A 27,329-nucleotide genomic window follows, 5' to 3' on the forward strand; every position below is an offset into this window, starting at 1 on the left:
ATTTGACATTAAAGTCTATTTTGTGTGATATTAGTGGAACCATTCCATCCATCTCTCTCTCTCTCTCTCTCTCTCTCTCTCTCTCTCTCTCTTTTGGTTTGTATTTGTAGCATATGTAATTTTCCATCCCTTTACTTTTACCTGTTTGTGTGTTTGAATCAAAAATGGTAACTTTAGATTCTTTTGCTGCTTTTTTACTATATACTTTAAGGTAAATTTTAGTGATTACCCTGAGGATTGGCATTAACATTTTAACTTGAAATGATAAAGTTTGCATTAATACCAACTTAATCTCAAGAAAATAATAATAATAATAATAATAATAATAATAATAATAATAATAATAAACCATTTGTTCTAATACAGCTTCACTACTCACTTCCTTTGTGCTTTTATGATCATCCAGATTACATCTTTATACATTATAGTCCCATGACTACAGTATTATAAAAGTTGCTTTATAGCTTTGAGTCCTATTAGATAATAGAAGAAACGATCTGTAAACAAAGACAGATTTATATTGTTTTTACATTTACCTATTTAGTTACCTATATCTGGTGCTCTTTTTAACTTCCCTATGTTTGGTGCTCCTTTTGTCTTCATGTGGATTCAAGCTTGTGTCTAGTGTTTTCCCATTTTAGCCTGAAGGATTTCTTCTGGTATTTCTTATAGTACAGATGTACTACTGATGAAATCTCTGGTTTAGTTTATCTAGAAATATGTTAATTTCCCCTTTATTTTTGGAGGACAGCTTTGCTAATTTTCGAGTTTTTTGTTGACAAAGCACACCAAATATGTCTTCCCACTGCCTTTTGTCTTATAGGACTCTGATAAGGAGTCAGCTACTAAAACTATTGAAGATCCTCTGTTTGTGATTAGTCATTTTTTTCTTGCTGCTTCCAAGATTCCCTTTATCTTTAGTTTTTTAAAGTTTCACAATGATGCATCTAGGTGTCCATCTCTTTGAGCTTATCCTACCTGGAGATGATTGATCTTCTTGGATGTGTGGATTGCTTTTCATCAAATTTGAAAACTTTGAGAGTATTTATTTTGTAAATATTATTCTTTCTGTCTCTCTGCCCTCTCTTGGAATTTTCATTATATTCAGGTTGGTATACTTGATGAGATCTCACAAGTCTCTGAAGCTGTGTTAATTTTTCTTCATGAATTTTTCTCTCTGTTTCTTGGGCTGAATAAATCTTAACAGGTTTTTTTGTTTTTGAATTCACTGATACTTTCCTCTGTCAGCTAATATATGCTGTTGGGTTTCACTTGTGAATTTTTTATTTCATTTATTCTACTTATCAATTTTTATGATTTCTATTTGACTTTTTAAAATAAAAATAATAACTATTTCATAATTGTCATTTTCTATTTCATTATACATGCCCCACACGATTCTTATACTTTCCTTTAAGGTATGAGTCATGATTTAATTTAGGTCTTTGAACATATTTATAATAGCCGATTTAAAAAAATTTTAATTCCAATTTCTTGGTTACCTCTAGGATAATTTTACTGGCTGTTTTTTAGCTCTGTATATGGTCACATTATCATGTTTCTTCTTATCTTTCATAATTTTTTGTTGAAACAAGATTATTTCTTTCTTCCCTAAAGTTGTTTTGGTTGTTTCTGCTGTTTGCTTAGTGACTTTTCTGGTATAATGTTTGTAAACTTTATCGTGTGCAGTTACTAGCATTCTATTTAGTTGCTTTAGTTGTCATCCACTGATTGGGCTGATATTTCCTTCAATATTTAAACTAATAAGCTTTTGCTGAGAGGCTTTGTGTATGTTGGGACATGCTTTGAAGGCTCTGGTAGGCAATTCATAATTGTGCCTTAATCCTTACCTTCTGCTTGTGCAAAACTTATGTTCACCCAGAGTTAAGAGATTAGATTCGTTAAGGCATTTCCTGAGCATACACATAGCCCTGCATATGGATGTGGACTTCCACATTTCTGACTATGTCAGAGTTTCTCAAAGCATGCTGTGGGCGTCTTACTGTTTTCTCTAAGTTTTTTTGTTTTTGTTTTTGTTTTTTTTTTGTCCATTTCTTGATAGGTACAATGGATATTGTCACCTAAAACAACTGCAATGCTAACCAGTTGCCACTGTTTATGTATTTATTTTTTCATGTCCTAGAGATAAAGCTGTTAATATAGATCAAGCCCTGAGATGGATCAAATGAACATAAGCTCTGAGAATGTAGCCGTTTGGTAGTTTCCAGATAGGCTGAATAGTGACAATTTACTGGATATGGACCTTCCCAATGGCTGCTAGATTCTGCTCTTGACAACTGCTATAGTTGCAATCTTATTGGTTTTCAAGGCTATTGTGGAATTGTCAAGACAGGGATGAAAATAGAGTCTGTAAACACAGCACAAAACTTGATTTACTTACAACCATTTTCTTTGTAATAAAACTCTTCATATTTTACAAGCCTCACATTAATTTCCAGAGTGCTGAAAATATTGGCTGTTTATTCCAGGGTTCTCTTTGCTTAGTTGGAATAGTATGTTTCTGGAGGTCCTTACTCTTGTCATTCTGTATATGCTACTTTTAGACATTTATTTTTGCAGCATAATTTTTATTGCATTGCCATGGTGCCAATTCAATCCTTGGGTGTTTGGGGCCAAGTACTTATTTGATTCTTTCAGGATTGAATTATTCTGAACTAATTCACTTTATACTTGGGACCAGCTTTCAATAAATTTAGTATTTAAACTGGGCTATACATGAAACATGAGGTCCTCTAAAGATGTTTGGTTGAGTAGGAGACTGACGATAATTTCTTGCAGCCCTATTCTTCTCAACACTCCTGTTGTACATGAACACCATTTCACTATTCTTAAAATGGATTTTTCTGTGGTTCATTTTTCATAAGTGGCCAGTTTAAGGATTTACTAACTTATGGTCTCTGAAAAGGAATGACCTAAACTGAAGGAAGTCCAAGTAAAACCTTAGTCTTCCCTTCCTTTACCATCCAAGAAGGTACAGCTAGAGTGTAAGGCATCAGACCAATGGGGAAGTCTCTCAAAAGACAAGGAGTTATGCTTATTTCAGAGATGATATCACTGTCTCTAGTTTTCATCTGACTTCTATATGTATTCTAACTCTCTACTCTTCTTTCACTTTTAATTCTAAAATAGTTTTTTTTTTTGTACACTTAACACATGCCAGGTATTTAGTTGGTCATAGATAATATAAAACTATATTAAACACACTAATTTCCTTAAAATTTTATATTTTCTCTTCCATCATGAGTATTATGTTTTTGTCCTATAACTGGCTAATATTAATTTAATTGTGGTTTATAACTCCGTTTTTGTCTTTTCTATACAATTTTAAATAATAATGCATTAAAATTATTACTTTATATTTTAAAACACAAATATAAGGCTAACTGAATGGGTTGGTACTAGAACTAAAAGAGATTTTGTATTTTATTGAAATTAATCTGACATAAATTCAAATAAGAATGTTATAACTTTAATATGTTAAATATAATCCTCATGGTAAACACAAAGACAGTAATTATGGAGTTACACGAAAAGAAATGATAAAGGAATTTAAACCTTTTTCTAAGAAAAGAAAAAGAAACACAACATCGAGTAATGCAGGGAAAAATGGATGAAAAATCTTCAAGTCTTATCGAAAAAACAAAACAAAATGACAAAAGTTAAGTCCTTCCTTATCATTAACTACTTTAAATATAAATGGATTAAAGTGTCAAATCAAAAGATGGAGATTGATAGAATCAATAAAAAACATGATCCAACTACATGCTATCTAGAAGAGATTCATATTAGATCAAAAGAGACACATAGGATGAACAAAAAAGGGTGAAAAAAGATATGTATGCAAAAAATAACAAAAAGTGAATCAAAGTGACTAAATTAATGTCACACAAGGTAGACATTATTATTAATTTTATGTTATTATTATAATTTTTCAATGTTAGGGATCAAACCCAGGACCTCATGTATACAATGCAAATACTCCAAAAGGGATACACCCTCAGCCCCCAAATATACTTCAAATTAAAAAAAAAAAAAGATCATTTTTGCAAGAGCTTTTGTAGACCATGGCACCATGAATGGGGAGTTTTCCTCTCCTCACCTAATTATGTTCACTTGTTAACTACCTAACTGCCTAGCAGTTACTTACAGGTGGGCCTCAATCCACTTGTTTTTGTGGATAGGTTATGAGGCAGAGTACAGGGCACTAGGCTGTGTTAGGTCTTATTACAGGATGGCCAAATGGAAGAGTTTTCACTCTCTTTGTTTTTATATTTTACCTTGAGAGAAAATGTTCAATTTCTACATTATTGAATAAAAAAGATCCATCATTTATGCTTCACATTAAAAAAACTTTTCAAGAGATAAATAATAAAGTTATATGTTTATAATTTTTTTAAAGAGAGAGAGAGAGAGAGAGAGAGAGAGAGAGAGAGAGAGAGAGTTTTTTAATATTTATTTTCTAGTTTTCGGCGGACACAACATCTTTGTTTGTATGTGCTGCTGAGGATCGAACCCGGGCCGCACGCATGCCAGGCGAGCGCGCTACCGCTTGAGCCACATCCTCAGCCCTAAAATTTTTGATATGCAGAAACAATGGTTATTATAAAGACTTATCTAATAACAATCAAAATATATGAAGGAAAAATAATTAACAGAAGAAATAGATGATTCTAAAATTAAAGTTGAAGACTTTAATATTTTACTCTTCATTTAAAAAATGGACAAACATATAAGTAATGAAATAGAGGACTTAAAATAATAAACCACATAGATCTAATAGACATGTACAGAATGCTCTACCAAGTAAGAACAGAATATACATTCTTCTCAAGTACACATGAGACATTCTCCATGAGAGACCATGAGTTTTTCAGAGTTAAGTCTTAATAGATTTAAGAAGATAGACATCATACAAAATATCTTTTCTGACCATGGTAAGATTAAGTTAGAAATCAATAAAAATGGAGAACTCACAACTTCATGTAACTTAAAATGTACACCCTTAAATACCTAATGAATCAAAGAGGAAATAAAAAGGGAATTTGAAAAATCCTTAGAGATAAATGAAAATGAAAATACAACATACCAAAACATGGGGCTCAGAGAAGACAGGGAGGAAAATGTTTGTTACAAATCCTCACCTTAAAAAAATTAAAAAGATCTCAAATAAATGACCCAAATTTCTAACTTCAAGAACTAGAAAAAGATGAAAAAAACTAAACTCAAAATAGAAGAGGAAAGGAAATAATAAAGATTAAAGCAGAGATAAATACAGATTAGAAAAACAATAAAATTAACTAAACCAAAAGTTAGTTCAATGAGAAGATCAACAAATTTGATAAAACTCTACCTAGATTGACTAAGAAAAATGAAAGAACACTCAATTACTAAAATTGGGAATGAAAGTGAGGATGTTATTGTTAGTTTTGCATAAATAATAAATATTTTAAGAGATTACTATAAACAGTTTGCACTTACCAATTGTATACCTATATTAAATGCATAAATTCCTAGAAACAAAAATCTACTGATTGCATCATAAAAAATAGAAAATCTAAATAGATCAAATCTGTAATCAAAGTCTTCCATCAAAGATGCCCTGGACCTCATGGTTTCACTGTTAATTCTGCCAAGTATTTAAAGAAAAAGTAACACCAATCTTAATGCATCCCAGGAGGCTCATGTTGTTCAAATGTTTGACATTGCAGCTCAGGAAAACTACAGAACAATACCATTTATAAATCTTGATGAAAAATACTCATCAATATACTAACTAACAAACCAAATTTACAATTATATAAAAGTATTACATATAAAGACCTCGTTGGACTTATTCCAGGAGTGCAAGGATAGCCCAACATAATAAAAATGGATCAATATATTATACTACTTTAATAATAGAGGAAAACAGTCTATATGATCATCTCCATTGAAATAGAAAATGCATTTAACAAACAACATCCTTTCATAATAGAATTCCCCAAAAAAGTGGGAATAGAAGGAAACTACATCACCATAATAAAAACCATGAAGGTAAAACCACAGAGAACATAATACTTAATGGCCAAAACACTGGAAGTTTCTCTTTTAAGATCAGAAGCAAGTCAAGAATACTCCCCTTTTGTGAGGGATTAACAAGAATATATAGATAACTCCTAAAACAAGTTCTTCACATAGTACTAGAAATCCTACCCAGAGCAATTAGGCAAGAAAAAGAGATAAAAAGCATCTAAATGAAAGAAACAAGAAAGATTATCCCAGTTTGAAGATGATATGATTTTAAATGTAGAGAACCCTAAAGATTCCACATAAAAACTATTACAATAAATATAGCAAAGAAGCAGGATATAAATTTAAGTAATAAAAAAAATCAGATGTTTTTCTCTATGAACAATCTGAAAAGGAAATTAAAAAATAATTCAACTTACAATCAAAAAAATAAATACTTAGAAACCAGTCAAGGAAAATTTGCTTGTTCTCACTGAAAATGTTAAAATAGTGCAGAAAGAAATTAAGAAAATCACAAATAAATGGAAATAAGTTCCATGTTCATAGATTGGAAGACAATATTATTTAAATGTCCTAACTGTACAAAGCAATCTATAAAGTTCAATGCAATCTGTATCAAAAAATACAATGACATATTTTTTGCATAAATATAAAGATTTCATTCTAAAATTTATATGAAATCTGAAGAGACCCTGTTTAAGCAAAACAATTTTGAAAAAAAATGAAATTAAAGGCATTACATCTCATTATTTCAAAATGTATTACAAAGCTACAATAAAAAATAGTAGGATACTGATCTTGTATATAGCAATAGTGAAAAAGCAATTTATTGAATGGAATAAAACATTTGAAAATCATATATTTAGTGAGGGATTAACAAGAATATATAGGTAACTCCTAAAACAATGACAACAACAAACTGATTTAAAACTGGGCACAAGACTGGAGTAGATATTTCTCCAAATAAAATATACAAATGACCAATAGCATATTTTTCAAAAATTCTTAATATTGCTAATAGTTAAAACCACAATGAGGGCCTGGGATTGTGGCTCAGAGGTAGAGCACTCGCCTAGTATGCATGAGGCACTGGGTTTGATCCTCAGCACCACATAAAAATAAAATAAAGATATGTGTCCACCTATAACTAAAATATAAATATTTTTTAAAAACACAATAAGATACCACCTCACACCCATTAGGAGGGTCACTATCAATGAAATAAAAAGTATCATGTATTGGTGAGCATATGGAGGAATAAGAACTCTGCCCACTTTTGGTGGGAACATAAAATGGTATATCTCCAGTGTTAGTCAGCTTTGTGTGGTTGTGTGTTAGAGTCTGTAAACAAGTCAAGATGGCGCCTGGCGTTTTGCTAGAGGGAGTGGTTTGTGAAGTAACGCCAGTAAGCCATTAAGTGTGGAGATTCCTTATTGGTTGACTGCTGTATCTAGTTTATGTTAATTAAGATAAGCTGTGTGGAATGTATATATACCCCTCCAGTCCTACAATAAACGGCTCCCACTCCTGCTGTATCAATGTACACAAGTTGTTCGTCACCCCCTGGTTATTTTGCTGCAGCCGGACTGTGGCAGTTGTGACCAAAATATTTGAGAAGAACAACTTAGAGGAGAAAAAGTCTATTTGGGGCTCACGGTTTCAGAGGTCTCTGTTCATAGATGGCTGCTGACTGCATTGCTGTGACCCTGAGATGAGGCAGTATACTATGGCGTACGATGTGATGAAGGAGGTTTGCTCCATTCGTGGTAGCCAGGAAGCAGAGAATGAGGGAGAGGGAAGATGAACCCTTCCAGGGCAAACTCCAGCAACCCACCTCCCCCAGCTATACCCAGTTGCCCAAGGCTACCAGTGAGTCTGTCCATTCAAACTACCATGGACTGATTAGGTTACAGCTCTCACGAGACAATCCCTTTACCTCTAACCATTCCTGCATTAACATAGGGGTCTGGGCCATGGGGGGAGCGCCTTATATCAAAACCATGATGGCTCCTGTGGGAAATTTCCTCAAAAAAATTAAAAATAGACTTGTCATATGATACAGCAATTTATTTCTGGGTATATATCCGGAGGAATTAAGTGCTATAATTTAAACATATATTTGGGTACATGTTGATAGCACCATGATTCATAATAGCTAAAATGTGGAAACAAAGTGTTCATTGCCAGATGAATGAGTAATCAAAATGTGGTTGGGTATATTCAATGAGATAATATTCAGCCTTAAAAAAGAAGAATTTCTGGCATATGGTGTAACATGGATGAACCATGATGATATGCCTAGTGAAGTAGGCCAATCAGAAAAAGACAAGTACTCTATGATTACACCCATGCAAAGTAACTAGAGTACTCAAAATCGTAGAGATAGAGAGAAGACTAATGGTTTCTAGGGTATGGGTGGGAGGAGTTAATGGTTATTGTTTAATGTATATAAAACTTCACATTTCACAAAAGAGTTCTAGAGATAAATGATGGTGCTAGTTGTGCAGCCATATGAATGTATCACTGAAAAGTACACTTTAAAATGTTTAGATGGCATGTTTTATGTTATATGTATTTTACAAAATGAAAAAAAAGAGATACACCTAAATGAAATGATACTTGCATCTTTCTGGGCTGCCTACTAACTAGTTCCCCATATGCCTGCTTCTTTTCAACTAAAGGACATGTAATGAGAATTCTCAGAATTGTTCCTGCTTAGCTTTTTTTTTTTTCCCAGTACTTCTAACATTTGGGGCAGAAGCTCTACCATTCATCCTGCTGTACAGAATCTTCTGTACCCTCCCTTAGCCACCACCTTTTGATTTTTAGTTTAATTACTTTTCATCATTGCTGGCTGCTGCTGCTACTTGTTGTTCATGATGATGATGACGATGATGATGGTGTTATGATTGCTTTCCCTATTTTTAAATTGTTTCTTTTTAAAGGGGGTGGAGCTGGTGGGGATCTCGTGAAAAACAATGGGAAATAAGCAGAGGAATGAGCCAAGAGGTGGGAGGGAGGGAAGGAGGGCGGAAGTGCTAAGAAATGATATTGGCCAAAGTATATTGCTATATTGTGTGTATGTATGAATATGCAACAACAAATTGCATAATTATGTACAGCTATGACCCACCAATAAAATGTGAAAAATAAATGTTTATTTTTTAATTCTTTTTATTCCATTTATTAGGTGTTCTGGAAAGAAAAAAACTCTGATATAGTTTTCTTTTTGCCTTCTTAACCTTTAAATGACCCTCAATTTTAATTTTTATTATAATAATGTCCTGTTTCTCTTTAACACCTTCCTTATGGATCCTAAGTGCAGGCATATTATGAGTATTCTTTGTTAATTAAGTCTTTGGGAAGACATTTAATCAGCTGAAAAATACTTTATTTAAATTGTGAGGCCTATACTTTTGGTTCTGTGAATATGTAATCTAAGGAAGTCACTTAACTACTCGGCTTTTTCATAAACAAAAAAGAAATATCATATATAACTTATTCATCTCATATTTATTTTTGAGAGTATCAAGTAAATATTATGAATGGAATTACTTTGTAGATTCTCAAATATTACACAGATTACAGGAATTAGAATGATGATAAAATGATGATGAATATTATGATGAATTGTTTTTCAGTAATAGGGAAGTGAAAGAGCTCAAGGGATAGCATTAACTTGTCCCTTGACAATATGGCTTGTTGACATTTACGGTGACAGTTATGACCCCATGGATTTCCATTGGGAAATCTTAAGGGTTGATGACCTTCCTCTTAAGATGGTGCAAGGCCCGGGAGAAACATAAACTAATGCAAAACCCAAGATGCCTGCATTTGCAAAAAGCAAAGCCACAGTTCATTTTCAATTAAATTTTTCTCAGTCATATCCAATTACCAAATGCAGCTAGGTCATTCATTATGGAGAGAAGAAAAATGCAACATCACTTGTGTTATTTTTAGTGGTAGTGGAACAACTGAATACAAAGCATCATGTTGCTTTTCTCCTTGTTTTTGTTCCTCTGTGAGTTGAATTTTCCCAGAGAAAAGCAACACTACTCACTTTCACAAATAACCTTATATTTTTTCAAGTTTCTTGGCTCATACTGGAGCAGAGTTTTACCCATACTCTATGACATTCCGACTTGACTACTTTTTTAATATCTAGAGTACTTTGTATACCAAAGGCAATTTCCTTGGAAATTTTGAAAAAAAAAACTTTTCATAATATTGTTAAAAATTTAAAGTATAATGGATGAATCTTAGCTTTCTGGAATGCTTATTGGAGATAAAATTTTTCAATTACTCTTTTGAGTCCCAAGTCATGACTCCTCGATGTACTCAGTGAGTTTAGCAAACTTTAGTTTTCTCACTTGTAAAATGGAAGTACAACAGAACATATGGAATCATAACTGCACGGAGGTGTGAATATTCAATGTGTCAATATATCTAAGTAACTTAATAAGGACATGGTCCCCATTAATACCATTGCATTTAGTCATTGGTGTGGATGATAGTGAGATGGAGGTGATGGTGTTTAAGCTTCATTTATTTTTCTGTTCACTCATTCTGCAAATAGCTTCTTGATGCTTGTGTCAAGCATGAGGTTAGATTTTGAGAGAGAGAGGAAATAGAGTTATTCAACTTCCTTTAAACTTGCTGCCACCAGATCCAAGGAACAAAAGTTTTGATCCTATGTATTTGATATTATGTTCCTCTCTTCTAATTCCTTCCTCAACTCCTTATTCTTTATATATTGATATCTTTCCTGGAGTGTTTCCAGAGGCTTTTAAATGGTCTCCTGAATTCTAGTTTGAGCCCCTACAAAACACCCTCCATTCTGATGCAAGAGAGATCATTCTACATCATTAGTATTCTGATGTTTCTCTCCTCACATTTTCAATGGTCCTACCTCATCAGCCTGATACTACATCTGTTCAGGATCTATATGCTCATTTACTACAGTCCTGTTTCTGACCACATTTCATAATACACATCCGACCCTTTGAGCATTTACTGGAATACTTAAACCTTACAAATACGTTGTGTACTCTCATTCCTCATTGTTCATGAGAATGTTTCCCTGCCTGCATAACATTTTCTTGAGCATAATCCATATTCATATTAAGGTGACTATGTGTGCTTTGCCCCAGGTATGCCTAATCTGAGCATGGATCACTTTTATGTCAGGTTTGTTGGTTTTTCAGCCTATCTTATTAAATTGCAAGTTATTTGAAGTCTGTAACTTTGATGAAGACAAGGTAATAAGAAAAATTTTTCAAAATGAATTAATAAGAAGATAATGAATAAAATATAATCTTTAGGCTGGGGATGTACCTTAATGGTAGAGTGCTTTTCTAAGATGCACAAGGCCCTGGGTTTATTCCCCAGCACCACCAGATAAATAAATAAATATTAGCAAAATATAATTTTTTTCCAATTCAGAATATAAATACAGTATACAGAGACTGTACATGATAAATGAACATTAAAGTAATTTTAAAAAGTAATATTAAAATTAAAATAAAACAAAAAATGCTAGATATAAAAATAAAGTTAGATTTAGAGAGAAGACTTTAGAGGTCACATTTCATAAAAGCAAATTTCAGTAATTGAAGACCTTAGACTAAAACTAGAAAGATAAATAAAACTGCTTCCATACCATAATATCTAAACATTGCTCATCCTGGCTTTGATTTTCTTTTTAAAACTATTCCCTTTTCTTCATTTTACGTGACTGGCTTGATATCATATTTCTTAAACTGAATGAACATGATAAACCTGTTTCTACACAAAGTGAAAATGCACTGATGATGTTAATTTATAAAACTCTGTTGGATAAGTAAGACTACTAATAATTAGAATACTTAATTCCAAGGTGAAGTTTCTCCATCTCCCTATTATTAACAATATAAGATGACAACCCTGATATCATGATTGTGTATAACAGAGCAGTAGACATATATTCATATAAATGGTTGAAATGATTTTCTTTGGCAGATGAGCAACAGGCTTAATAGAAAATCATAATTTATTAGGTAATTTTGGTAATATTCTCTGCTTGCTGCCAAAGTGTTCATAAATTCCTGTTGAAATGAATTACTTAATATCAACTATGTAACTTCAATTCTTTTCCAAATATTTAATATTTTTTTTCTTTTCTTAAATATAATCTTTCAAAAAAGGACAATTTAAGATCTCATCAGGTAAATTGTGGCTCACATGTATCCTAGTAATAATTCTCTAAATTTACATTCGGGCCCAACATATTGCAAAGTACTTTAATATTAAATCTCATTTGATTTTTCACAAGGACAAGCATCTTGCTTCACCAACTTGGGAAGTTTTAATGGCTACAATAAACTCATTGGTTCAAATGTTCTATCATATTTGGTTGCAATAATTCATTTATTCTACTGTATCAAAGAATATTTTCTACCAGTCATTTTGCATATTCCTTAGTCTATGCTTTTGAACTCTTTTACATATGACAGATATTATTCTGACTGAAAAATATGTTTCTAAAGAAATAGTTGATTGGTTTATGTGTGTTTCTTCTGCCTCTATTTAACAAGGCAACTGTTGCATAACTTCTCCTTTAACAAAGCTTCTGAATTAGTAGCTATAGACTAACAGAAAGGTAGATCAAACTTCCCAAGTCTCACTTCCCTCATTTTCAAAATGTATAAATAAAGTGTATATAACACATAATGTTAATTTTAAGATTTAATGAGATAATCCATGGAAAATTCCAAGTGCAGAGCTGACCAAGGGAGAAAAAGAAAAAGAAATCATGACTACTGTTCTCTTTAAGCAAATAGTTTGGTTTCATACTTCAGCCATCTTGTTGCTTACTTGGGAGAAATTGTGTAAAGGTAAAGTGGTAGATAATGTTAAAAGTAGGTGGACACTAAGGGATAGTCCAGTGACTTCACTACCTAGATTTTTAACTGTGTAGCCTAAAGGGCTACCTATTAGCCTAACAGCTCAATCAACAAAAGTGATAATTACCCATTCGTATTCAAAACACTAGAAAAACTAGGGATAACTAGAACATATCTCAACATTGTAAAAGTTATCTATGATAAGCCCCAGGCCAACATCATTCTAAAAATATTTAAAACATTCCCTCTAAAAACTGGAACAAGACAGGGATGCCCCCTTTCACCACTTGTATTTAACATAGTTCTTGAAACTCTAGCCAGAGCAATTAGACAGACAAAAGAAATTAAAGGGATATGGATAAGAAAAGAACTCAAACTAGCACTATTTATTTGCCAATGACATGATTCTATACCTAGAGGATACAAAAAGTTCTACCAGAAAACTTCTAGAACTAATAAATGAATTCAGCAAAGTAGCAGGATATAAAATCAACACCCATAAATCAAAGGGATTTCTGTACATCAGTGACAAATCCTCTAAAAGAGAAACTGGGAAAACTATGCCATTTACAATAGCCTAAAAAAATACTTGGGAATCAATTTGATGAAAGACCTCTACAATGAAATCTACAGAATGCTAAAGAAAGAAATTAAAGAAAACCTTCAAAGATGGAAAGATTTCCCTTGTCCTTGGATAGGCAGAATTAATATTGTCAAAATGACCATACTATCAAAAGCACTGTACAGATTTAATGCAATTGCAATCAAAACCCCAATGACATTCCTCATAGAAATAGAAAAGGCAATCATGAAATCATCTGGAAAAATAAGAGACCTGGAATAGCCAAAGCAATTCTTAGCACGAACAGTGAAGCAGGTGGCATCACTATACCAGATCTTAAACTATACTACAGAGCAATAGTAACAAAAAACACATGGTATTGACATCAAATTAGACTTGTAGACCAATGGTACAGAATAGAGGACAGAGAGACAAAGTCCCATATATAGTTATCTCATATAAGACAAAGGCACCAAAACATATTTTGGAGAAAAGATAGCCTCTTCAACAAATGGTGCTGGGAAAACTGGTAATCCATATGCAGCAGAGTGAAATTAAGTCCCTATCTCTCACCATGCCAATACTCAACTCAAAGTGGATCAAGGACCTAGGTATTAAACCAGAGACCTTGTACCTAATAGAAGAAAAGATAGGCCCAAATCTTCATCATGTCAGTTAGGACCCGACTTCCTTAATAAAACTCCTATAGTGCAAGAACTAAAATCAAGAATCAATAAATGGGATGAATTCAAATTAAAAAACTTCTTCTCAGCAAAAGAAACAATCAGAGAGGTCAATAGAGAGCCTACAGAATGGGAGCAAATTTTTACCACATGCACATCAGATAGAGTACTAATCTTTAGGATATATCAAGAGCTCAAAAATCTTAACACCTAAAAATAAATAAATAAATAAATAAATAAATAAATAAATAACCCAATCAATAAATGGGCCAAGGAACTGAACAGACACTTCTCAGAAGATGATATACAATCAATAAACAAATATATGAAAAAATGTTTAACATCTCTAGTAATTAGAGAAATGTAAATCAAAACTACTCTAAGATTCATCTCATTCTAGTCAGAATGGCAGCTATTAAGAACACAAACAACAGTAAGTGTTGGCAAGGATTTTGAGAAAAAGGCACACTCATACATTGCTGGCAGGACTGCAAATTGGTGCAACCAATATGGAAAGCAATATGGAGATTCCTCAGAACACTTGGAATGGAACCACCATTTGACCCAGCTATCCCACTCCTTGATTTATACTCACAGGACTTAAAAACAGCATACTATAGTGATACAATCACATCAGTGTTTATAGCAGCACAATTCACAATAGCTAAATTGTGGAACCAATCTAAATGCCCTTCAGTAGATGAATGGATAAAGAAAATGTGGTATATATACACAATGGAATATTATTCAGCATTAAAAGAGAATAAGATCATGGCATTTGCAGGTAAATAGATGAAGTTAGAGAATATTATGATAAGTGAAGTAAGCCAATCCATAAAAAAACAAATGCTGAATGTTTTCTCTGATATGTGGATGCTGATCCATAAAGGGTATGGGGGAGCATGGGAGGAATGGAGGAACTTTAGATAGGGCAAAGGGGAGGGAGGTGAAAGGAGGGGGAATGGGGGTAGAAAAGATGGTGGAATGAGATGGACATCATTACCCTAAGTACATGTATGAAGACATGAATGGTGTGATTCTACTTGTGTACAACCAGAGACATGAAAAATTATGCTCTATGTGTGTACTATAAATTGAAATGCATTTTGTTGTCATGTATAACAAATTAGAATAAATAAATATATTTTTTAAAAAGGCCATAATTAGATTAAAGAGACCCAAAGGCCAATCGATCGACTGTACTTGTATCACTGAGAAAGCTAGAAAGTGAACATTAAAGAATCTGGAATACAGGAGGCACCCTAACTATCTTGAGCCTTCTTACTTGGTCTGTTCTATGATAGAAAGATTTCTATAGGAATATCAAAATTGCACAAGCTTAAAGTGACAAAATTGTATCTGAATACCAACTCAGGGGGAAGCATAGCTTGAAATTCTTAGTGAACGGATTCAGAGAAAGATAGAGTTTTGACATAAAGTGGTATAAGGTGATGAATCAAATCAGCCAATGTAATATATGGAAAGGACTGGAGCTTTGATGGTACATTGAAACAGATGCAAAAGTGCATTCCTTTTTTTTTTTTTTAACAACAGCTTTGACTGGTTAGCCAGATAAAGTGTTTGTGTTAACCAAAAAGCAGGCCTGCTTGTATAGAAGCCATTGATTGGATTAGATGAAATCTATTCATTGAGTCTTGATTTGTTATGCATGTGGGTAAAGCAAAAGCCTGAGCAGGACACACATATTCATGAACAAGAATGGGTAGTTTTCAGCCAACAAATATCTTTGTCCATATTTTGTATGTCTTTTTTTCAAAAACCTATACTTCTGTATAGTAAACATATTTCTAGGGTTTCTGTTATACGTTAAACTTTAAAATGGGCTCCAGGGCCCAAAGATGATGAGGATAGAGTTCCTGAATTGAAGATTCCAAATCATGTAACCCTGTCAGAATTATAAATGGACAATTATAGTATAAAGATATGAGTACAGTGACTGAGACATGAATAGCTGCTTTGGAAGTCCAAGGAAGAAACTCCTGCTTCATTCTTGGAGGGTAGAGATTTCAGAATAAGTCTTGAGTCTTAAATATAGTTACGACTTGGAAAAGTCAAACAGAAAAAAATGTTTTAGGCAGAGGGGCATCGTGAACAAAATGATAGTGGCATGTAGTATATGTGCACAGAAAATGAAATGTTTCTTGTAGAAGCAGGCGCTGAGTAAGGATCTTGGAAATTTTACTCCAGGAAAAGGGAGTCATTAGAAGTTTCTGTGTTGGATTTTTCAGAATCATTTTGTTGATAGATATGTGAGAAATTGCTTTTTTTATTGGTGCAAGTGAGAAATAATAAGAGAAAACTCTTGCAGTAGAAGCCAGAATGCCTAGGAAAGTACTGATACAAAAAAGAGATGTAGGTGTTATAATCTGGAGAAACTTAGTGATTTACTTCATGTTCAGAATCAGAGAAAGAAGTGTATGTGACTCTTAGTTTGTAGCTACAGCGACCCATCATTTGTACAATTCCCTATTCCGTGTCTGTCTATTTAACTGCACCATAATCTTTGTGACCCCAGAAAGTAGGTCTGCTGAACCTTGCTTTACTTACAACATTGTGTACACTTCCTATTGTATGTGAATGCTGAATAAATTTTTGTTGAATTAATGAATAATAGGAAATGCGGGATGATGAAATGTTTTGAGGGGGAAAATGATGAACTCAACATTGAACATGGTAGGTTGGAGATCCCTATGAAGCATGCAGAGGGTAACAAACAGCAAACATTTAAGTGTGTGTGTGTGTGTGTGTGTTTGTGTGTGTGTGTGTGTGTGTTAAGTCAGCAGAGAAGAACAGTTTGGGAATCAATGAAATTCATTGGGAAATAAATAATACCTTAAACATAGGTAGAATTCTTTTAAACTGATGATCACTGAATGCATTTCTTAGTCTGCCAATTGATTCTTTTCACTTGATTCATTTCGGAACAGAAAATACACCTGTAGTACTTGTGCTAAATGATATTTTCAACCACACCACAATGGATTCCTGTTCCATGAATAGCTATATAATACAGGGGATAAATCTGAATTCCAGAGATTTGTGCATGATTTTTAAATTTAGTCTAAATCAATAGTGAAAGGAAAGGGAAAAAAGAGGAGATCCTCTCCAAATAGGTGAGGAATAACAGTTTGAAAAGAAAAATAATTACTGATGAAGAAAACTGACCATGATTATAATGGACTTCCTGGTAAATACTAATTTGAATTGTACCCAAAATTAAAAGAGATATTTGAGGCTGTAGCAACCTGGCAGATAATATCTAAGCACATTATCAAATCCTCAATTTAGAGTAAATAAGGCTATGTAATCAGATATGAGCTAAGCCTAAGGTCAGTAACAAAGAAGTTTCATCTGCAATGCTAACTTACCTCTTTGGCAGTGGCTGTAATTGATTAGTGATGTCTATCATTGGTATGGGATGGGGATCAATAGTACTCTAGTTTGGTATGTTATCACACCCACACATACATACACACTCCACACAACACAAAAACATGTAAATAAGAAGAAAATGAATCACTGAAACTCAATTAGGACTTGCAAAGTGATTAGATGCTGGAATTCACTTTACAAACGATATGACAGACATTTACTGAGGTCCTCTGACAATAGAGACTCTACTCTTAAAATATGAGCTTCATCTTTGAAAATCTCTGATAATTGGGAAGTATTTTTTTAAAAAATAAAGTGGAAGGTAGGTTTATTTTAACGTATGTCCATTGTCTCAAGCCCTACTTTTCAGAATGATATGGAGTAATGTTATTAAACTCTTTTTTAATCTCTGCCAGAGCAACATCAATTTTCCCGTTCATCCTGGGCAAGAAAAAATACAAAAGACACAAGAGGAGCCTCTGGTTGACCCCCATGGCACATGTAGTAACCTGAATGAGAAGAAAACAAAACAAAGAAAATTGTTCTTGCTTATTCAACTGAGAGTTTGTGGGGATTTTAAAAAATCATAACATTAAAATTCTGGCTAGTACAACTGTAATAAAATGATATATACAAGAATATGCAAGAGGTATAAGAGGAAACTGAAATTTCCTTTTCGTCTTTATAGAAAATAATTATTTAATCAAAGCGCTACTATACCATGTAATCAGATACCACAGAGTCTTACCTCCTGTTTTCTAGTTGGCCAATGCCAAAACTTTCTGGGGAAATTCATTTCCTATTTTCAGAGATATCTATTTAAAGCAACCTTGGTGTCTCCTTTAGTTGTTAAAGTAAGGGTTCTTTGAAAACCACAAATATTTATGTGAAATTTATTAGGAGCTTAGTATTGGGCTGAGTATATTAATAAATGTATCTTACTGACTATGCCTTCATGAAGCTTTTCCTTTACTGGGCAGTGGCAATATTTACTCTTCCTTTACCTGGTGTATTTCTAACCAATAGCCCATCTTTACAGATAGGATGTTCTTAAATTGTAAAGCCTAAGGAAAGTGTCCTCAGAGAAGCCTCTGAATTTTTGTCTTATTCCTTCTTAGAGGAAATGAACTTATTTCCAAATGCATAGCCTGGTTCTCTTCTCCTATTCATTTTCCTTTGATCCCAAAGAGAAATCTATCATTCCTCTCCCATGCTATAGTAACCAGCAGTCTTCATAAGGTGGCAACCATATGTATTTCCTTATTGAAAGGAAGCTATGTTTCATATCACACGTCCCAACTCTCTCTTGATCATACCTGATTGTCCCAGGGGTGGCCATCTAACACACACACACACACACACACACACACACTCACACACACACACACAGCAAAATATAGACTTACTATTGCATAGAACATACACTGGTTCAAAAGCTCTTTCCAACAGGGAATAACAATTTCATGGACTAAATAGATTCATTTGGGAATCTATTATAACCCTAGATATGAGGATGTGATTGCCTGGTTGATTCTGGTAATAGAAGTAAAGGAGATTCATAATAAAAAGCAGACACAGGTAAACAACTGATTATATTCATGGCAGAGAGCACCAAAATAAGAATGGATTGATGCCTGCTTTTAAAGGAAGAAATATCAAAGGGCCCATTGAGTTATCAGAGGTATCATTTGACACTTGGAGTTATTGTTCTGTCTTATAGATGGCCTGGGCTTTATGAGGCTAAAACACATGATTGATGTTCCTATTTTATATATATATATATATATATATATATATATATATATATATATATATATATATATATATATTCTATTGTATACTTACACTCAAATGTATCTACCTTCAGAGCAACTTTTGAAACTAATGAGTGAGACGATTTCCCATTTGACCACAGAAATCTATCTAAGGTGCACTTACACTCAGTTTGTCTAAGGCACAAGTGTTCCAGGTATTATAGTAAGTAACTCATCATGCAGCATATGATGAAATTCCAGTAACTGAAGATTCACACATGCAGCATTATGTGCTAAGGAGTGACAGTGACAAATAACAGTTTCCAAAGAAGAACAATAAAAACTGTTATCCATCTTATAAAAGAATGTCTTAAGACTCTTGACATGATAAGCTTAAGAAAATAAAAAGCTTAGGTGCTATGACAGCTAACATACAATAAGTGAAGACAAATAAAAAAAGAGGGATCTCAGATTTGTTCTATGTATGCAAAAAAGGAGAGAAATAGGATTAATATATCTGGGAGCACATAGATATAGACTTTTTTCTAAGTATTGTGGTATTTTACTCCCTTCCAACATTTTGACCTTCCTCAATGCCCCCCTCTGAAAAGATGAACTAGATCCTTGAGTTGGTGCACTGTCCATCAGTAGAGAGATTTTCAAGGGACTGTATGTCTACTTCTCTCTTCTTCTTCTGCAGTGGTAGTTTCTGCATGAAGAATTTGGAAGAAGTTAAGTAACAAGTTTGGTTATAATCCATGAGTCCACATCAACTGGCTTCTGGTTTTTAAAACTAAGAACTGACCTCAGGAAGATATTTTTGTTTTAAAGCTTAAGTAAATAAAAGCAGAAATTCTAGCAGAAAACTTGGGCACTAACATTAAATGATAGACAAGAAAACCAAGCACCACCTAAAGAATAACTCACTGATACAAAGATTTGTCTCTAAGGTTATGAATTTCACAGCTGTGTTTAGTTTTAATAGATTTCTATTAGAGTTAAGGAAATGGCAGAAAAAGCTTCATTAAGTCGTTGTCTTTGCTGGTGATGAAAAGATATTGGGTTTTATCTATAAACTTTGGGTCTTTTACTATTTCTATTTCCAAAAAATAACATTACCAACAACTGTGTGTTTGATTGAATAAAAATAATCTAGAGAATTCTAAAGTTCTTTTTTCCATGCAGACTTATAAAACAAGGAAACATTAGGTCATACAGGACAACTTCAGTTATATAATACATTCCTCCAGTTGAAGAATGAAAAAAATGTTAACAATGCTTATATTTTGAAGAAAAATCATGTTCATTTTTATTTTTTTTCTTTTTATTGGTGATGCAATATAATTATACACAACAGTGGGATTCATTTTAACATATTTGTATATGTACACAATGTAATGGTATAATTTGGTCAACTTCTTATTAAAGGAAATGATGAGTGAAAATTCAGAATGGTAATAAAGCAAAAGAACTAATCTTTTTTTCATTTGGACATAGTGTAGCAAAGAACAGATGAGATAAACGGAGTTCAAGATATTAAGATTCTTTATTGGCTACTTACAGATGTTTAGAGCTTACCCTTGGACTCTCAGCCTCTCCTTTGACCCCAATGAACACAATAAATCTCTATTCTAGTAACAAGATAGACATTTGGTTCTGCCTATTTCTGCACCACATGGTTGCCCCTGGAAGGTCTACACAGTATAAGAAATACCAATATTTATGCCTCATAAGATCTTCAAAATTCACCAGCCATTTATCTTTTTCCTCAACCAAAATTTTTCAAGAGATATTGTCATTATATGTTGTAGCTTGGTTTTTAGATCTTTAGGGTAATGTATGCATCTTGTGGTTTTCACTTTCTTTCAGTCTAATTGTAATTAGGTGTGGTCATTTGATTTTCTTTTGAATCTGAACACCAGTCATGTATGCCACTTGGGTGCTGAAGTGTCTTCATTGATGCTAGACTTTCTAGAACTCTTTTTCTCTCTGCCAGAGCTACATCAGTTTTACCATTAAGTCTGGGTATCAAATAAGTTCAGTGAGGACACAAAGGGGTTCTCTAGTTGAACCACATTGCACATATACTAGCATGAATGAGAAGAAAGCAAAACAAAGATTTTTCTTGTTTCATTCTGTTGAGTTTGGAGGAATTTTAAAAAAAATGGAATCATACCATTAAAATTCTGGTGGTACAACTGTGCATATTAGGACTTGTTTCATTAGAGTACATTGTCAACTGTGAAGGACATTTAGGAAGACTGGTGAGGGAAGGCATCTCCCTCCCACACCAAAATTTCCTGCCAGAGATTTGAGAGTTATGGACTTGGAAGGAAAACTCGACAAAAATTTTTGACCTATGGTTGTGTAACTCTTAGACAAAAGGAGAATGGAAAAGACCGCTAGATTTGAACCTGAAAGAAGGGGCCTTCTATAAGTAGGTGCCCCAGCCTTGGTCCACTGAGGTATGAGGTTACTTTCTTGTTTGAGTCACATTGGGTTGGATTGTTTCTGAGGTTAGACACTAGAGCTAAGCATGACAAGTTTTGACAACGGTAGTTACCAGAAATTTCCCAAGTACTTGTTGGTGGAGAAGTCTTTCTATCCTCCAAATTCACAGTTTCAAGTAAGTGCAGGGATGAGCAAGAAGTTTAAGTGCACAATCCTCTTTCCCACTACAAGGAAGAAAGTGAAAAGAAAGTTTTGTTGAAATTTAGTTAGGAATAATTTTGTGTAAAGCAACTGATTTTAACTGAGAAATATCATATAGTTACAGTGTTTCTGATTTCTACTGTCCCATGTTATTAATTAATATAGTTCTCACAGAAATGAAACCCTTTAGGTGGAGCATTGATTGATCTCAAATATTAGGTTAATTTCAGTAATTACCTAACAAGTTTTAGAAATGATTTGAAAAGGTGGAAACAGTTTAATGTGATGGAAATAGCATCAGAGAGGAATCTAGAAAGTTTATGTTTTTGTCTGTTGTCTGCCACAGAGTAGCAATGTGAATTTGGACATGTAACTAAACCTCTTCAATATTCCTAAAACAAAAAATGAGTGGGTTGACTCCAGAGGGTCTCTGATATCCTTACAGCTTTTGAATACTTCAATTCTCTGACCCTCTGATTTGGAGTTGATTCCCCAGCCTGATATTAACTAACTTGAATGAATTGTTTAATATTTCTTGGCTTCATTTCTCTTGTGAGAATAATAATAGCTTACCTACCTGGAGGAAGGGGCTGGAACACATTATCTTTCAAAGTTCCTTCCAGCCTTAACATATTTTTCTATGAAATAAATATTTTGAGAGTTCATTATTATGTCTGTTAATGTACATACCAGTAGTGTTGATAGTTACCATATGAATTTTGAGAGAATAAAAGGGTGGGAAAATAGGGCAGAAAAGAGAAGAAAGCAGAGTAAAATAAAGATTAATACAGATAAGTTGAGAAAAAGGTGAAAGTAATCAACTAGGGACAAAGAGAAGAATGGTGTTGATCTTTGTTTTGTCTATCATTGAAGATGCTTTCAATTAAAAAGCAAAAATAATAATAATAACAGCAAAAACGCAGACAACTTAAATCAGACTGTTAAAAATAAAGGGAATTTATTGCCTTGTGAATTTTTAAAGTTCAAAAATATTGTAACTTCAGGCAGAGTTTGAACCCGAGGTGCCTGCTATCACTGGGACCCCAATTCCTCTCCTCTGAAGTTCTCTTGGCTCTGTTTCCCTCCAAGGCTTGACTTTATTCTCACCCTGGCTTCCCACATACAGGAAGATTGGCTGTAGCCCATTTAGGTTTTGTGTGCACACATTATGCTGTCTGCAGGATGAAAGAGGATTTGTGTCTGTAAACCAAAGAAGGATACTAGAATTCACTCTAATTTGACCATCTTAGGTCACATACGAACCTCTGAACCAACCTTTATGGAGGGCAGAATTGAAGGCATGAATTTTTATACTGAGACTAGATCATATTTTCCATTCCTGGAGCTAAGATAAAATCAACTTGCTCAGAACAGTGTGGATATCCAAACAGGAAGTGGAAAGTGTTGGGATGATAACAGAAAAAGTAGAAATTTGAAAAATAAATTTTTAAAATTCTCATTTTTACCTAGAAAATTTGTCTTCTTATGGGATTTAGCATCCAACAGCCTTGGATCTCGCTGCTGCTCAGCAACTTATTACTGCAGAGGACTTAGATATCTTCTTAAAGTAGGGCAACAGAAGAGAGTAGACTAGAAGCTCCACAAGGATGGGAGCTTTGATCACCTTTGTATTGTCAGTGCCCAGGATATTGACATGCACAAAGTAGGTCCTGAATAGATATGAAAGAAATGGATGAATTGTACTTACCTCAAAGTTTGTATAGGATTTAAAGTAGATATGCATATGAAGCATGCAACAGAGTGCCTGACACATAGTAAGCTCTCTAGAATGGAAGCCAGCAGTAGCAGTGTGGCAAGTGGCAGTGCAGTAATAGTAGTTTAGCAAGGAACATATTAGAAGGCTTTTAAAATACTCTATAAGAAGGTTAACATATAAAAATCATACAAAGTTAAAAATACAAAGAAAATTTCTATTATGGAAATGAAGAAAACCAAATAAGAAATTTTATTTTTTACAAAAGACTATATGTTTCCTGATGCTAAAAATAATTTGTGTTAGAAGAAAAAAATGGTATTAAAGAATAGTTTGGACTCACAAACATGGTAACAGGTGAGGGAACTTGGAGTTACTATAGGAGAGAAATGCAAGTAGCTGGCATTAATCATTTATTATATTTAAACATAATAAATCATTTAATTTTCACTTATTTTCTAGTACTGTTACTTTTCTCATTATACAGAGGAGGAAACTGAGATGCAGAAATATCATGTGACTTGGCCAAGTTTACACAGGAAGAAACTGGCAGAACCTTGTCTCAAACTGGGGATTAGATATTTCCAGAGCTGACTCTTAACCCCCTAGGATCTATTTTCTTTATTTGTATGGATTAGTCACGAGAAGACATGTCTTTCTAAGAGACTTAAAATTTTTTTCTCAAAAAATCCCTGGACCTTAGAAGTCTTAGAAAAAAGAAAAAATACTGGCACTTTATTAAATTAAATATATAATGTTCACCAGTATTCTTTTTTTTAAAGAAAAAAAATTATTTTATTCTTCTTACAGAAGATATACAGGTAGCATGAACTCAGCAATCAGTAGTTGACAGTAACAGGAAAGCAATGATCTTTTACAACACAGTGAAACAACAAGTTCCAGTCAAGAATATGAGCACCCCACACCATCAATCATTTGTCAACCAATATATTATATATTTGGAAGCTATCATCTTTTATGTCTAAGCTTAATCTGTGTTATAAATACTATTGCAGAGTGTAGGGATTTGCAACTCTCAGGGTGACTTGTCAAATCTGGGGAACTGCAAACAATCTTCACCACTCTCCATGGCAGACAATTTGGAAGAGGGGATTAATATGATGAAGCAGGATTACTTATTCTTAACTCCACAAATAGTGGAAGCATGGAGGAAGCATGGATTGGGGAGGTAGCTAGACCTCAAATTCAAGCCCAGTCCTACCACTTTCTTGCTGTGTCAGTACTTGAGTCAGTGCATTAAGTTCTGGGAGAGCATTCCCCTCTTCCATCCCTCCAGCCCTTACTTTAAATAAGCTTTGGTTAGCAGTGAATTCATTAAAGCATCTAACCTGGAACTGAAAGGAAAAAAGAGATACTTATGGACAGAGTTGCTGCAACATTGTGTCAATATGAGGAATGCACTGCCCTTTGAAAAGAAGAGGTTGTTTTGGGGAGGCAATAGTTTGAGTTGGTGCATCTTAGTCTGAGACTTTGCATGGATGCAGTGAATTATATTGACTTTTGTGTATTAACAGTGACAATTTCCTCTAATGTGGCATATTGCTGCCTGCTAAGAGACTCTGGCCAAGTGCTCACTAGAGACAAAGTGATTTAGAAAGACAGGTAGCTCTCCCTTAACTCAAGTTTATTTCCAGACCTTAAACCAAAGTATAACAGCACAGATTCTAAATGAGTCTGGCTGGAGTCTCAGTGATTTAAGTTTCTCTGATTATCTTGTCTGTCTTCAAGAATGACTTTAGTGGACAATAGCCTAAGAGGTTAGTGGGTTTTTCTCCCTATTGCAACAATAATCATTCCTATGCTAAGCATCACAGTCTCAAGCACCTAGCACAGTGTCTGTGTACCCACAACATTTTTGTATTTAATAAATATTTATCTGTGATCAATGAATGAACAAATGAATGAATGAATAACTGAATGAATGTCCTTGACTTCTTTTTTATAGAAGTCAGAAACTCTGGAGTAAAATCTGCTGGATGTGAGAGTTATGTGACTGAGCTTATGACTTAATTTTTGCCTTATTTTCTCATTTCAACTTTTATATCAAGTGGATCAAGTCCTAATATTATTTTTCTTTAAATGTTTTTGAATCTTGTCATCTCTTGCCTAATCTTTATGAATTTCTTTTCTCTACTGGTGCCTTTCTTCTTCTATATCCACCCTCCCCAGGGCTTCTGGGGGTGATCTGAGTATGTTTCTTCCCCAGTTTCAAACCTTGACAGTGGTACCCAAGAAGTCAGACATGACCTTGTAGGTGTACTCAAATGCAGAGGGCAACTCTTCACAAAACTGCTTCTTGAACTGACCTTAGTGGTTTGAGCCACCTCATGTTACCCACTGACTTCTACCATTAGCACAAGGAGGAGAGCACTCTGCCCAACTCCAGCCCACTCCACTCTCCTTTTTCTCATCATTGTATCAGGTGCAGGAACAAGCTCTTTCTCAAGTTATAGTTCTGCCAACTAAAAGGGAAACCCACATGTCATGTCCAATTTCCTCTGGAAGCTTTGCACAAGGAATGGAGCTTAGGTGACTTACTCTACTTTTCATTTTGCTTCCAACAAAATACTAGGCTCTTAATTTTAAGCACTGAGGACTCTGCAAACCTTCAAATGCATTTTCTCAGGCACTTTCCCCCCCTTGATTTTTCTAACCTCTTACTATCATGGGGGAAATTTAATCCATATGTTTCTGGTTCATTTACACTTAACTCATCAAAATGTTGCGCTGTAAGAGCGATTTGATGTCAAAAAAGCCTTGAGGGCCTCATTTATACACGTCTTTTCTTTGAACCAGGAAGTTAAGGTTTGCCAGGAAAAGCAGAAATCAACCCTGTAAAGGCTCTTTCTTTTCTCAAGTGAAATTTTAGAACTTTTTACAATGTGAGAACTTCTAAACCCCAAATGCTAGGGTTTTATTGCTTAGACATCAGTGTGCCCTCTAATCCATTTTCCCTTCTTTCCTTACTCTCCACCAGACAGCATGCCGCCTTTCTTAAAGAAATACTTGAGGAACAAAGAGTTAATTGGGGGGAAAGGGAATAGCGCAGAGGGCCAAAAATAAGTAAAAAAGAGAAAGATCACATGTAAAGAATTGACTATGGAAGAGTCTGCATCAGTTAGGATGAACACATTTCCTTCCAATACACCAAGCTAATGGGGATGAATGCACCATCTTGTGGCCCTCCTGTCAATGGAGTCAGCTGTGTTTGAGCTCTCCTTGGTCAACCTAGAGCAGTGCTGGTCAGTGGAACACTCAGCAATGATGGAAATGTTCCATAACTGCACAGTTCAATAGAGTAGCCACATGTAGCTGTAGAGTACTTGCTATGTGACCACTGTACCTGAGATACTAAATGTTCAATTTTGTTTAGTTTTAACTAAATTAAGTTTAAATTTAATTAGCCATGTTTGGACAGTGGCTACCAAACTGGACGCAACAGCTCTGGACTCCACAGGGATGAAAAAGCCATAGCATCCTGTATGAGTTTACTCTTAACCTGCATATCAGGCCTTTATGATGTAGTATGAATAAATTGTCAGTATTTTAAAGAGTTAGCCAATAGGACATTTTAAAGAAGAGTGGGGAAATCTAATTGAATCAAGAATATACATCCCAATTCAATAGTAGAAATCAATT

This window comes from Marmota flaviventris, chromosome 10 (assembly GCF_047511675.1).
Source record: "Marmota flaviventris isolate mMarFla1 chromosome 10, mMarFla1.hap1, whole genome shotgun sequence".
Taxonomy (NCBI): domain Eukaryota; kingdom Metazoa; phylum Chordata; class Mammalia; order Rodentia; family Sciuridae; genus Marmota; species Marmota flaviventris.